Source organism: Mus musculus, chromosome 8 (assembly GCF_000001635.26).
Source record: "Mus musculus strain C57BL/6J chromosome 8, GRCm38.p6 C57BL/6J".
NCBI lineage: Eukaryota > Metazoa > Chordata > Mammalia > Rodentia > Muridae > Mus > Mus musculus.
Genome location: NC_000074.6, coordinates 88,022,402 through 88,036,406, shown reverse-complemented (window position 1 = coordinate 88,036,406; position 14,005 = coordinate 88,022,402). Strand labels below are relative to the sequence as shown.

Genomic DNA, 14,005 nt, shown 5'->3' with positions numbered 1-14,005 from the left:
GCCTCTTTCTCCTGTCTCTCTCCTGGGTGTCCACATGGCTTTTCTTTTCAAATGCAATTTGCTAGCTCCTCATTAAAAGAGCCCGACCATCCTGCTGGTCAGAATCTTACCTGTGCAAATACCGCATCTATCTAACCAGACTCGCCACGAACATTTACAATGATCCCACAGCTTTATTGTACTTATCCCGTGTCTTAGTTAGGGTCTTACTGCTGTGAACAGACACCATTACCAAGGCAAGTCTTACTGCTGTGAACAGACACCATGACCAAGGCAAGTCTTATAAAAATCAACATTTAATTGGGGCTACCTTACAGGTTCAGAGGTTCAGTCCATTATCATCGAGGTGGGAGCATGGCAGCATCCAGGCTGTCATGGAGCAGGCAGAGCTGAGAGTTCTACGTCTTCATCCAAAGGCTGCTATTGGAAGACTGACTTCCAGGCAACTGGGGTGAGAGTCTTAAGCCCATACCCACAGTGACACACCTATTCCAACCAGGCCACACCTCCAGATGGTGCCACTCTCAGGGTCCAAGAATATACAAACCATCACATCCTGTGATAAGCATCCTTATCCAAATATTCTTGTTTGCATCTCTTTCATAATTTTCCTGAGGATGAATTCTGAGAAACAGAAGTCTCGAATCAAGGGCCTAGAAAGGAAGAAAAGGAAGAAAAGAAAAGAAAAGAAAAGAAAAGAAAAGAAAGGAAAGGAAAAGAAAAGAAAGGAAAAGAAAAGGTCTGTGATGCTGATTAAATGTAATTAAAACTCAATATAGGGTTCTTCTCTCTGGACACAGTGAGTAGGTGAAGCATGGGATGGAGCCCTGTGCATTCTGGGGCTGAGAATATTGAAGTAGCCTGCCAACTTGTCAGGCTACTTCAATATTCTCAGCCCCTGTGTCCCCATCTACCAAGTGGGATGTGGAAAGTACTCATCTCATAGATTTACAATAAGCAACACAGTGAATTTCTATGTGTGACTACTTAGACTACCCTGAGGCCTATAATAAGTGTCATCCAAGTATTTACTACTACCCTGTGTCTTAGTTAGGGTTTCATTGCTGTGAAGAGGCACCATGACCAAGGCAACTCTTATAAAGGCAGACATTTAGTTAGGTTTAGTCAGTTACCATGGCAAGAAGCATGGTAGCATGCAGGCAGACCAGGTACTGGAGAAAGAGCTGGGAGTCCTACATTTTGATCCCTAGGCAGGTGGAAGGAAACTGCCAGCAGGAAGGTCTCTTCTGCACTGGGCAGAGCTTGAACATAGAACTCCAAGTCCCACCCCCACAGTGACACACATCCTCCAAGGACACACCTATTCCAACAAGGACATGCCTCTTAACAGGGTCATTCCCTGTGAGCCGAGCATTTAAACATATGAGTCTATGGGGACCAAACCTGTTCAGCTCAGACATTTGCCTGCCTCTGCCTCCTGAGTGGTGAGATGCCACCACTAGGCATAAATACACTTTTAAGATGAGCCTTGGAGGGGCTGGAGAGATGGCTCAGTGGTTAAGAACACCGACTGCTCTTCAGAAGGTCCTGAGTTCAAATCCCAGCAACCACATGGTGGCTCACAACCATCCGTAATGAGATCTGACGCCCTCTTCTGGTGCATCTGAAGACAGCTACAGTGTACTTAGATATAATAATAAATAAATCTTTAAAAAAAAAAAAAAAAAAAAAAAGATGAGCCTTGGAGCCAGATAGTGATGGCACACACCTTTAATGACAGCACTCAGGAGGCAGAGGCAGGAAGATCTCTGAGTTCAAGGCCAGCCTTGTCTATACAGAGAAACCCTGTTTCAAAACCCCTTAAACAAACAAACACCTTAGCCTTGGACTGAGTTGTGGTAGAATAGACCTAGCATATACAAGGTCCTGGTCCAATCCCTAGCACCCTGTAAAAAAGGGGAGTGGCGAGGGAGATCTTGATCCCATGCAATCTGTCACTGTCATTAAACCTAGAACCTCCCGCATGCTAGGCAGGAGGTCTACCACTCAGCAGCATCCCTGAACTTTGGGTTTTGTTTTTGTGGGTTCTTCTTTTCATTAACTTATTGATTTATTCACTTTGCATCCCGATCACGGCCCTCCCCTCCCCTGCCCTCCCCTCTCCTCCCCTCCCCTCCCAGTCCTGCCCTCATACACATCCTGCCCCAACCTCCTCTCTGCTTCTCTGAGAAGGGAAGGCCACCATGGGTTCCAACCCACCCTGGCACATCATGTCACAGCAGGACTAGGTGCATCCTCCCCCAGGGAGGCCAGACAAGGCAAAGAGGAAAAGGTCGGAAGGGAAGCCACAGAGTCAGAGTCAGCCCCTGCCCCACCTGTTAGGGGACCCACATGGAGACTAAGCTGTGCATCTGCTCTAAATATGTAGGGGGTCTAGGTCCAGCCATGCATGCTCTTTGGCTGGTGGTTCAGTCTCTGTGAGCCTCTCTGGGCCCAGGTTAGCTGACTCTGTAGGTCTTCTTGTGGTGTCCGTGAGCCCTCTGGCTTGCTCACATCTGTTCCCAGCCCTTCCATACTGGGCTCTGCCGGATGTTTGGCTGTGGGTCTCGGCATTTGCCTCCATTCGCTGCTTGACGAAGCCTCTCAGGAGACAGTTATGCTGGGCTGGCTCCTGTTTGTAAGCATACCAGAGTATCATTGATAGTGTCAGGGGTTGGCTCTCTCCCATTGATGTGTCTCAGACTGGGCCAGTCATTGCTTGGCTGTTCTTTCACTCTCTGTTCCTTTTTATATCATTGTGTATATTGTAGGCAGGACACGTTTTGGGGAGAAAGTTTTGTGGGTGGGTTGGTGTCAGGTTCCCTGAGCTCTGGACTTGCCTTTGTGTTTTGTTTTTTTTTTTTAATAAAATATTTATGGTGCTGGAGAGACGGCCCAGTGGCTGCTCTTCCAAAGGACCAAGGTTTAATTTCCAGAACCCACATGGCAGTTCACAGCTGTCTCTAACTTCAATTCTAGAAAATCCGACACTCTCGTGTAGACATACGTGCAGGCAGAACAACAATGCACTAAAAATAAATAAAAACTTTTAAAAAGAGAAAATATTTGTTTTTTAATGTTAAGTGTTTCGGTGTTTTGCCTGAATGCATGACTGTGTACCACGCTCTGCAGTGCCTGCAGCAGCCACAAGAGGGCATCAGATTCCCTGGAACTGGAGTTAACAGATGGCTGTGAGCTGCCCTATGGGTGCTGGGATTTGAACCTGGGTCTCCTGGGAGAGGCGCTGAGCCATCACTTCAGCCCATTACTTTGTTTTTAAACCAGACATCTGCCTCTTGCTAGTCATCTTTTGTGATGAGTTTCCAGAGTTAGAATTGGTGAGCTCCTCCCTCCCTCCCTCCCTCCCTCCCTCCCTCCCTCCCTCCCTCCCTCCTTTCCTTCCTTCTTTTTCTTCCTCTCCCTCTCTCTCCCTTCTACTCCCCAGTCTCTTCCATGGGCCTCCCCTAAGTTGCAGGGTCTGGCCTTGTTGCTCATTCATCCTCCAGAGTTGCTGGGATTAGATATCTGGACCTCCAGACCAGCTTACAGGTCTACTTTCAGCATTAAAAAGCACACACTTCAGAAACCAGAGTTTCTGTGCTTGGTTGAAGGTTTCTGGGAACCCTGGCCAGGGACTCTTGTCCCTGTAGAGCCCAGCCTTTTTGGAAAATTCTGGCTCTGCAGATGAAGAGACAGCGTAAGATGTTAAAGGGAGCTAGAGTGAGGAGAAAGACTAGCTAGTGGGTGTCAACTCCAGTGGAAATGTCCTATTCCATCCCCAAGAGGGAGCCTGTGCTGGCCCTGGTACAGATCGGCCTCAGTACAAGTCCTCTCCTGTGATACCATGAATATAGACCATTGTGTACTTGTGAGCATGTTTTATTGACTCCCTATAACTATTCTCTGGGACAGTTGACTCATGGGATAATCTCAGAGAGGGAGGTCACTTGAACAAGGTCACCCAATACAGAGAACCCTGCCCGGTATGGTCTCTATGGTAACAAACCTTACTTTTTAGCCCTCATACACTTAGCCACAGGACTTTGGCCCAGAGTTTGCTGTCAGAAAACCATTCTATGGCCTGGGCAGGTCCTTTTTTCCCTGTTCAACCGTGAGGAAGGATATGGAACCTCTCTAGATTCAGCTATGCATGCTCGAGTCCTGTGACTCTACCCAGGTGTCGTGACCTTTAATCCCAGAGGCAGGAACAGGTGGATGGTGGTGAATTTGAGGAGAGTCCGTTTTACATAGCGAGTTCCAGGACTGCCAGGGCTACTTAGTGAGACCCAGTCTCCCCCAGATCCCCTTGGAAAAAAAGAATTCTTTGATGCCAGGAGGTACATGGCATCTTCTAAAACTTCGACCAAGGAGTCAAATAAAGAGACTATAAAAGTATGATTTGGGATGGGGGCGGCTGGGGATGCAGCCTAGAAGCTTAGGCGTACTAGGCAAGCACTCTGACACTGAGCTATATCCCAAGCCCAGAAAGGATGGGAGACCCTTGGAGACTGAGATCAGCACACAGTTGTTCATATCACTAGCCCTGGAAGAGGAAGGGGAGGGAGAGACCATACCTCAGCAAGTACTGAAGCCGGAAGGCAGAGTCATGAGAGCTGTGTCCTGGCACAAGAGTCAGCCTCTGTCTCACATGGAGTCCCTGTGCACACAGAGCAGGGCAGCTTCCAGCCTGCTTGTTCCTGGGCACAGGAAGTTTCTGGGTTGTGGCCTCGTCTGTGGGGAGAGGGGGTATGGAGGGTGCTATAACACATTTTGACTTGTACCTACTGAAGGGCATCTACCCTGAGAATCCTTCTGTGGGACTGGGCTCCAGGCTGCTTACCTCTAGAGACTGCTTTCAAAGCAGGGACTAGAGTGTCAGGCTCTGCCCTCCGAATTGTGGCAGTTTTGATGTGTCTGAGTCACATGTCAGTGTTTCCAGTTATCGATTCCTTCAAGAATTTGTCTCAAGGGGATGGAGAGATGGCTCAGCGTTAAGAGCACTGACTGCTCTTCCAGAGGTCCTGAGTTCAGTTCCCAGCAACCACATAGTGGCTCACAACTATCTGTAATGGGGATCAGATGCCCTCTTCTGGGGTGTCTGAAGACAGCAACAGTGTACCCATTTACATGAAATAAATAATTATTTCTTAAAAAAGAAAAAAAGAATTTGTCTCGAGGAGGCCTAGATGGCTCAGCAGTACCTGCCACTAAGCTTGTCTGTGAGACACACATGATGGAAGAAGATGATAGAATCCTGAAAATGTCTCCTGACTGTACATTCACTGTGAAAGGCACTCGTGCATGTGCGCATGTGCACAGAGATACACAATAAATGTTTAAAAAATGAAAATGAAAGAATTTGTCTAGATTCCTGATTCTAGGGAGGAAAGGGTTTTGGGTCACTCAGTCCTACGTGTCAAACAGGAGGAGTTAGGGGAGAAGCCTGTGTCTGGGCCACTCCACCTCTCTCCTCCTTTGGACGACCACGGAGCCCTGTACCAGGCTTCACAGGCCTTGCTCTCCTCTGCAAGAGAGGGTTGACTGGCAGGACTGCCAGTGCCAAGTTCAAAACCTTCTGCTTCTGTCTACGGACTCTACGGTTGGATCAGTCTCCCAAAGAGGTGTAGGTTTGGAAGTGCGGGCACATGCGTCAGGCAAGTTTGTCCCAGGACTGATGGGTCAGGAACCAACTCAAACTGACTGAAGAAAACATGGGGATCTGTCTGTTCACTTGACAACAATGGCTAAGGAGCTTCCAGCCTTGGGCACAGAGGGCTTGACACTTGTCTGCCTCTTCCTGCCGACCAGATGCTACCAGGAAACCTTAGCTTCCCTCCAGATGTGGGGAGCTCAGGGGCCAGGAGACAGCTAGCTTCTCAGAAGAGTTGTGTATGGAACCCGGCCTGTTGGCTCATGCCTACCGTCCCAGCTATTTAGCAGAGGCAAGAGCTTTGTAAATTTGAGGGCAGCATGAGCAACTTCATGAGACCCTGTGTTAGAAAGCCCCAAAAGGTGCCAGGGTAAGGTCAGCGGCATGCATTTGTCCAGCGTTGTGCAGTTGACCAAAAATAGAGGTGCTGGCTCCGATTGTGACCCATGATCACTCTTCACCCAACCACCAGAGGGACAGAAGTCAGCTAACTGGTCAGGCTGCAGGCCTCTGTCCTGTTCAGGAATTGGGAATGGTGGTTATTCCCATATACCCAAAGCTAAAGCAGGAGTGTTAGTACCTATAGGTCCTATAGGTTACGAGGGTGTTCCTGCTTAGACAGGTATAGATGGGCAAAATGTTGGAGCCCATGACTCCTTGCCATATAGTAGGAAAACGTGAGACACCAAACAACAGCTTCAACTGTGGCTTACTCCTGATGCGGAATATTATGCGGTATTAAAACATACATTAGAATTACGTTTATGGAGAAAACGTCATGATAGGATTTAAGCTTGACTATGTTGAAAATAGGTTACAAATACACAAGTTATATGATTTCAGCTGTATGAAGTGTATTTATGCTTCAAAAAATGCAGAAAGTATTCCAAAATGTTCATTGTAATTATGGCAATATGGGTAAATGTCTCCTGTAATTGCTTTCTCTTACATTTTAAAATACTCTAATTACATATGCACCTAAGAAACAAGCATTAGTTTTACAAATCTGAGCTACAAAATGACTTCCCCGTTTCCAGTGCCTGGCTTTTCTGTGTAGTAGTCAGTGAGGTGGAGGAGGGGGAGGAGAGGGAGGAGGGGGAGGAGGGGGAGAGGAGGAGGAGGGGGAGGAGTAGGGAGGAGGGAGGCCAAGCACACAGCCTTAAGCCTTTTAGGAAACTGCCAGCAGGCCTTGGCACTACTGGGTGCACACAGTGGGAGGTGCAGTTGGCCTGGGAAGGTTTGTAGTCCCCCCCACCCCCCCACCGATGAACCAAGGCTCAACTAGAAGATCCCATTCATTCATTTAGTTCTGCATACCTTCATTCTGAAGATAGATGCCCCAGCGCGCTGCAGGATGGGAGCAAGGAGACGTTCCACAGCACAGAACGTCTCTCCTGGGGTCCTGAAAGGACCATGGGCATGGTCGCTGTAGTCAGACAGATGATGGGTGCACAGGTCACAAGAGGAGGTCAGGAAACAAAGGTCTTACTCAAGTAGTTTGCCATGCCATAATATGCAGGTTTCACTTTGTTAATGGAGACAGGATCTCATAGCCCAGGGTGGCCTCGAACTCACTATATAACTGAGACTTATGTCTCCACCCCTAAGTGCTGGAAGTTTGGATATGTATTACCACACCTGTTTCATCAGTATTGACAACCAAGCCCAGGGCCTCCTGCATTGTACACAAAAACTTTACTGACAGCTGCGTCCCCAGACTCCTCACGGCCTCTTCCCACATGACCTCCCTGTTGGGCATTCAGGGGTAGGGCATGGCTTCTCTCCCCTTGTTCCATCTCTGAGGAACCTCACCCTGGGGACCCAGCCACCATGCTTCAAGGAAGCCAGGCAACATGGGGATGCTGTGTGGGCTGGCAGCCTCTGCTGTGGTCCTGGCAGCTGTGACATCGAGCATCTGTAAGAGGAACCTTCAAGATGAGGCCCCGAGGGAGAGCTACTAAGTTGAGCTCCATCAAGCTGCAGACGGAGACAGATGACAAATCACATTGTTGTCTTAAACCTTTGAATTGTGGGTGAGTGGCTATCCCACGGTGCGGGAGCAGATCAATCCGAGCTTCTACTTGTAGACAAACTATCCTACAGCAGAGCCGGATGTGTGTGGTCGCCAGCTCTCAGACAAGCACCCCTCCTTGTGTGGACCCATGAGACACACAGCCGCCACCCAGTCTGTAGCTTGCATTAGGGCTTACTCAGTGGTACATTTGGACAAACCCATTGTCATGGTGTCACAGAAGAGTTGTACTGCTTCCAGAACCTTCTGAGGACTTCTATTTGCCCCTCCTCCAATCGCTGACAACTTCTGATGCTGCGAGTTTCCTGTTCTGCCTTTTCCAGACCACCATGCTGTGGAGCTACAGATCTGTGTGTAGCTTTTTAGGCTGGCTTCTTTTTCTCATCACTGCTCCAGGCTCCTCCATACCTCTTCATGACTTAATGGCTCATTTCTTAGGGCCCTGTTCTAGATACACCTCAGGTGAACCACTCACCTACTGAAGACCATCTTTACTGCTTCCAGGTTTGGGCGCGTAAATGCAGAGATGCTATAAGCACCTGTGTACTGTTTTGTGGGAACACAGGTTTACCTGCTTTGGGTACAAACTAAGGAGTGCAGCTGCAGGTACTACAGAGGGAACCAGGGAGCTGTCTGCAGGGGCTGTGCCACCTTGCATCCTGACAGCCTCAAGCTTCTCTTCCTTCTTCTCAGCCAGCATTTGGTGGTGCCATCGTTGTTCTGAAACTGGCCCCTTCTAGGAAGTGTGTGGTAGTACCTCCTAGCTCCGTTTTAATTTTTTTATTTTAACTTGTTTTTGAGACAGCTAGTTCTCAGACATGTACCTCATTTTATGTAGAGTTTCCTCTATATAAACCTTAGACATATTACTCATTTTGTTGATATCTTCAAAATAACTCGGGGGAGCTTTAATTTGAATTCTGCTCAATTTTTAAAAATTCGAAGAATGAGCTCTTGCTCTCTCTCTCTCTCTCTCTCTCCCTCCCTCCCCCCCACCTCTCTCATCCAAGGACACTAGGCAAGCCCTGTATCGCTGAACTAAATCCCAAGCCCAATGCCTGACCAGTCTGAGTTATTCTATCAGTATCAGTTAGGACATCTTTTTTCCTTTAAAAAATTATATGTGTATGCATGTTTTCCTGCATGTATGTATGTATGTGCACTATGTCTGGGCTTGGTGTCCAAAGAGGCCAGAAGAGGACATCAGATCTGCTGAAATCTGCGCTCCGTGTGGGTGCTGGGACTCAAACCCAGGTCCTCTGTAAGAGCGAGCAACAGGTGCTCTAGACGCTCTAACCCACTGAGCCATGCCTCCAGCCCCTCGCTGGGTCTCTATTGCTGTGATAACTCGCCATGACCGACTTGGCAAGGGAAGGTTTGTTTTAGCTCACGACTCTCAGGTCGTTCTCCATCACTGAGGAAAGTTAGGGAAGGAACTCAAGGCAGGAACTGAAGCAGAAGCCATGGAGGAGGGAGGCTTCCTGTGCTTGCTCAGCCTGATTGTTGTTGTTGTTGTTTTGTTTGTGTGTGGGTTTTGTTTGTGTTTTGTTTTGTTGAGACAGGGTTTCTGTGTGTATCACTGGCTATCCTAGAACTTGATCTGTAGACTAGGATGGCTTCAAACTCAGAGATCTTTCCTGCCTCTGTCTCCCAATTGCTGGGATTAAAGACGTGCACCACTGCTGCCCGGCTTCATCCTCCATTTTTTTTTTAAAACATTCATTTATTTTGTGTATGTGTGTGGGGAGCCGCCCTCACATTCGCCATTACAAGATGGCACTGACATCCTGTGTTCTAAGTAGTAAACAAATAATCTGCGCATGTGCCAGGGTAGTTCTTCACTCCATGTGCTCTGCCTTCCCCGTGACAACTCGGCCAATGGGCTGCAGCCAATCAGGGAGCGACACGTCCTAGGCGGAGGATAATTCTCCTTAAAAGGGACGGGGTTTTGCCATTTTCTCTCTTGCTCCTGAAGAAGTAAGCAATAAAGCTTTTGCCGCAGAAGATTCCAGTTGTCCTGAGTGTGTTCTTGCCAGTGGGAACAAAAGCTCGGGCAATATATGTGAGTGCTCTATCTGCATGTACACCTGTGTACCAGAAGAGGGCATCAGATTTCATTACAGATGGCTGTGAGTCACCATGTGGTTACTAGGAATTGAACTCAGGATCTCTGGAGGAGCAGACAGTGCTCTTAATGGCTGAGCCATTTCTCCAGCCCTCAGCCTACATTTTTATACACTCTAGGACCACCTGCCCCGGGTGGCACCACTCACAGTGATCTAGGCCCTCCCTCATCAAACATTAATCAAGAAAATGGCCATAGGCTTGCTACAGGCCAATCTGATGGAGGCATTTCTCGCTGTTGAAATTTCCTCTTCCCAGATGACTCTAACTGGTGTCAAGCTCACAAAAAAACAATCAGCACATGGAATACTTAGTCATTTACTTGAATTTCCCTTGTTAGTTTTAGCCTTCGTCAAACATTTTGTACAAATTTCTTAGATTTGTACTGAAGTATTTTATTTATAGGGTGTTTATATTAATACCATTGTGTTTTACATTCCTAATTTAGCTTTTTATTGCCGGTATATAGGAAAATATTATTTTATAGTTACTTAATCTTTCAACCTTACTATGACAGTTTTTGGTTAGTTTGTTTGGTTTGGCTTTTTAGTATTTTTTCCTCAACTCTTTTGAATTGTCTACAAATCACAAGAACAATTTTTTATTTACAAAATTATACCCATGGCCAGGCTAGATATAGCTCTAACATTAGACAGGGTGATGTAAGGGCTGTTAGATCAGAGGCCTGGGTCAAACCACTAAGCTGGTGGTGGCATCCTTTTCCTGTGACAGTATGAAAGAAATGTTCTCCCTACGCCATACCCAGCACCTAAGGATGGTGTGATTTGGGCCTGGCCCAGCATGTATCATTGACTTTGTCTTGACTAAGGGTGATCAGGGATGGGCTCACGGCCCAAACTGGTCCAGTGATCCCTTTTCAAGGTCTATGCCCTTTCTGATGGCATGTCAAACTGTTAGGATGTCACCTTATCTAGGAGAGGGAGATGAACCCCACCAAGAATGGAGTCTCCCTCCACAAGGAGTACAGTCAACCCCTGGTTATGACTATGTGAGACTTAGGTCCCCTGTAGAAGGTAGCCATGCTCTGGCCTGCTCAGTTGTACAAGCCGATGAAAACACTTCTATACTGTTAATCCAGCTTGAATTGGTACTTGTCACTTAAAAGCAAATGGGCCTAAACTGACAACCTCTAAGAACCACCCAGAGCGGGCTATGCACACACTTTCTGTAAAAGCAAACTATTGCAACAATGTGTCTGCCCTTTTCTCCTTCCTAGGGCGGGATGACCACCCTCCTAAGTCTCCAGCACACACTGCCGAGGTGGACCCACAAATCTTCCTGCAGAAATCAGGGCTCTCCAGTAGATCAGACCTTCTAGAGTGAGCATCCGATTACAGGAGATGTATTAGGTTCACTCACACAGAGGCTGGGTAGCCCCATGATGGCTTCCTACAAGCTAGAGAGTAACTGCTCATCCTAGAAGCTAGAAGCCTCAGAAGGCGCAGCAAGTCAGCTGCGGCCCAACATTGCCCTGGACAGCAGCGCACGCGAGCCCATGCTCAGTGTTTGAAGACCCTGAAGACTCACGTAGGCATAGCAGCAGAAAACACAGTGCTTGATCAAGAAGGCTCAAGCAAGATCAAAGCAAACCTCTCTCCCGTCTGTGCCTTCAGCTTGCGGGACAGTCCTGCTTACATTCAGGATGAGATTTCACTTAGCTTGCCAACTTACATGCCGGTCTTCCCTGGAAACGCTCTCCCAGACATGCAGGGGTGTGCTTTGCCAATTTTCTAGGTGGTCTCAGTTCATTCAGATTGACAGCCAAGATCAGCCTTCACCTTCCGTGCCCAGCCCCCTCAGCCTTGTGGTGGAACCAGGCTGGTTTGCAATTGCTTCAGTTCTTGGGAGCTGGAGCTCATGCAGATCCTGACCCAAGACACGGAGTCGCTCGGAAAACCAGACGCAGCCAGCTTGTGACGAGGCAAGAGTCCGGCAGCTGTCCAGTGCTTTACACGCGTCCCTGTTTCTTTGGGCTCTGCCTATCGTGGCCAAGTGTAAAAGCGGGGGCTCAGCAAGGAACGTGAGCCGAGTGTCATGGAGCCATCATGTAGCCTGCCCTCTGAGTGCCCAGATGTGCTGGCTGCAGAGCCCTTGCTCTTAGCTTTAAGCTCTGCCAGTAGCAAACATAACAGACTTAGAACCTACTCTGGACTCTGGAGGCAACTATACTCTACCATATCGCAGTTGGTCCAGGCCTGGGCAATGAGCATAGTTGGGCCAAGTCCAGTTTTTTTGAGGCTTCTCATATGTTAAATAGTGAAAAGGCAGAAAAACAAATGTTTATCAGGAACTGCCCTTCGTGTGCATATTTTTGACACATGAATCCTTTGCACACATGATTCAATTTAACTGTGCCAGGACAACTAACTAGCTTATTTATATTTTTAGAGTTTTAAAAAATTTTTTTTTAATTTTTGGTTTCTCAAGACAGGGTTTCTCTGTAGCCCTGGCTGTCCTGGAACTCACTTTGTAGACCAGGCTGGACTCAAACTCAGAAATCCACCTGCCTCTGCCTCCCAAGTGCTGGGACTAAAGGTGTGTGCCACCATGCTCGGCTTAGAGTTTTATTCTTAAGACAGAATCTTATTATATGCATCCCAGGATATCCTTAAATTTATAGCGATCCTTCTGCCTCAGCTTCCCTAATACTAGGGTTATAGGCATACACGACCATATTTATTTTTACATAATCATTTACAGGCCTTTGGAGGCAGCCTGGTCTGGCCAGGGAATATGAGTTCAGGGTAGGGAATGCTTTTCCTTCAGCCCAGCTCCTCTGGCTTGTGCAGGATAGCAGCTGCAAGAAAGGCCAAAGGTTTGTGGCCAGGAAAGGGAGGACCCACTACCATGCCACCATTAGATCTGACACTCACCTGCCCTCTACCCACCCTGCATTGGTATCCTTGCCAACCCGTGTTGTCTTAAGAATTAACAATCACCAGAAGGGGGCAGGCTTTAACTTCTAAAGCCCGGACACAATGAGGCTACAAGGAGACAGGCTGGCCGGACCTGGCCCCCAGACCAAGGGTAGGTACCTCAGCACAAGCTAGACCTGGCTCAGAGGGTCTCAAACCAGCCACTGGTCGCCCAGCTGTGTACATTCCTTTAGGCTGGGTGCCGGCCTGAGCATGTCTTAAAGCAGAACAGGTCTTCTGGGGTTTATATTTAATATGTAAAATATATAGGGGGCAAACCTAGCGGGGCTTTGGGGTGAGTTTATGCTACCCCTAAGTTACTCTGTGGGTGTGGCTTGGCCAATGTCGAGGAAGTCCTTCAGGCTTCAGAAAACCCTGGGCCTACCATGTTGCCTCGTTGAAGAAAGACATAGATGCAGATCTCCAAACTGTTCTTTGCTGTCCTGATGGCAGGTGGACAGGCCAGTTCCGTTTCTCACCACCACAGCCACAACACCGGTATTGCAGCCCACCAGGAGCCCTAGGCCTGAGGGCTTCTTTGGGGACCACCTTTCAGCAGTGCGACCCCGTGGGGTAGATCCCTGCTGGAACTGCCTTTCCTGTCTGTTTTCTAAGCCACAAAACAGCGCAGCCCTGGCATAGCTCGAACAAAGAGAATTTTTAAAAGACACGACAAGCTGGACACGCTGCCACGAGAGGGTGTCTGCCCAGATTAAGGCAAGCTCCAGCGTGGGGCTCTGAAGGTCCCTTGATTTCCCAGGGCGAGGATGGATTTCCACAATGGAATTAAGAAGAGCCTCACCAAGCCCTCATTCACCAGCTAGGCAGGCCTCACCGGTCCTTTGAGGCTGCAGGGGAGGTTTCTGGGTAGGCAATCGGTTCTCATCCCCAGTGTCCTGTATGCATTGCCTTAACCCACTGTCCCAACACCAGAGTCCCCGAATCAGTGCCTGCTGCTAACGCCCTGACACTGCCGAACCTCTTCCACCAGGGTCCTGCTGTGTCTGTCTCGAGTTTACACCCTTTCACAGTCCAACCGCAGCCTCAGGACACAGTTCAGACTCGACCCAAGCTCCATGAATCCTGCCCACCTCTCCAGCTGTGAGGGTTTGTACTTCCCACCCACTCCCCCCTCCACCCCACACCCCACCCCCCAGGGCTGCAAGGCATCCCTGGGAACTTGGCCTTCCTACCAATTCTGTCCTGCCCACTCCTCCACATTCAAGCCTCCTGCTTCTGGCCTGCCCTCTCAGTTTGTGTGGT

At 48.4% G+C, this 14,005-nt stretch overlaps 1 long non-coding RNA gene across 1 annotated transcript; it reads right to left on the bottom strand.

Moving 5' to 3' along the window:
* Nucleotides 1-2,235: 2,235 nt before the first annotated feature.
* On the bottom strand, nt 2,236-11,720 carry Gm39217. The gene is made up of 4 exons (XR_879049.1): nt 11,499-11,720; nt 6,968-7,076; nt 4,575-4,731; nt 2,236-2,632 (listed from the first exon to the last, which is right to left on the bottom strand). It is a non-coding gene; the product is annotated as a predicted gene, 39217 (long non-coding RNA).
* Between the last annotated feature and the right edge of the window lie 2,285 nt (nt 11,721-14,005).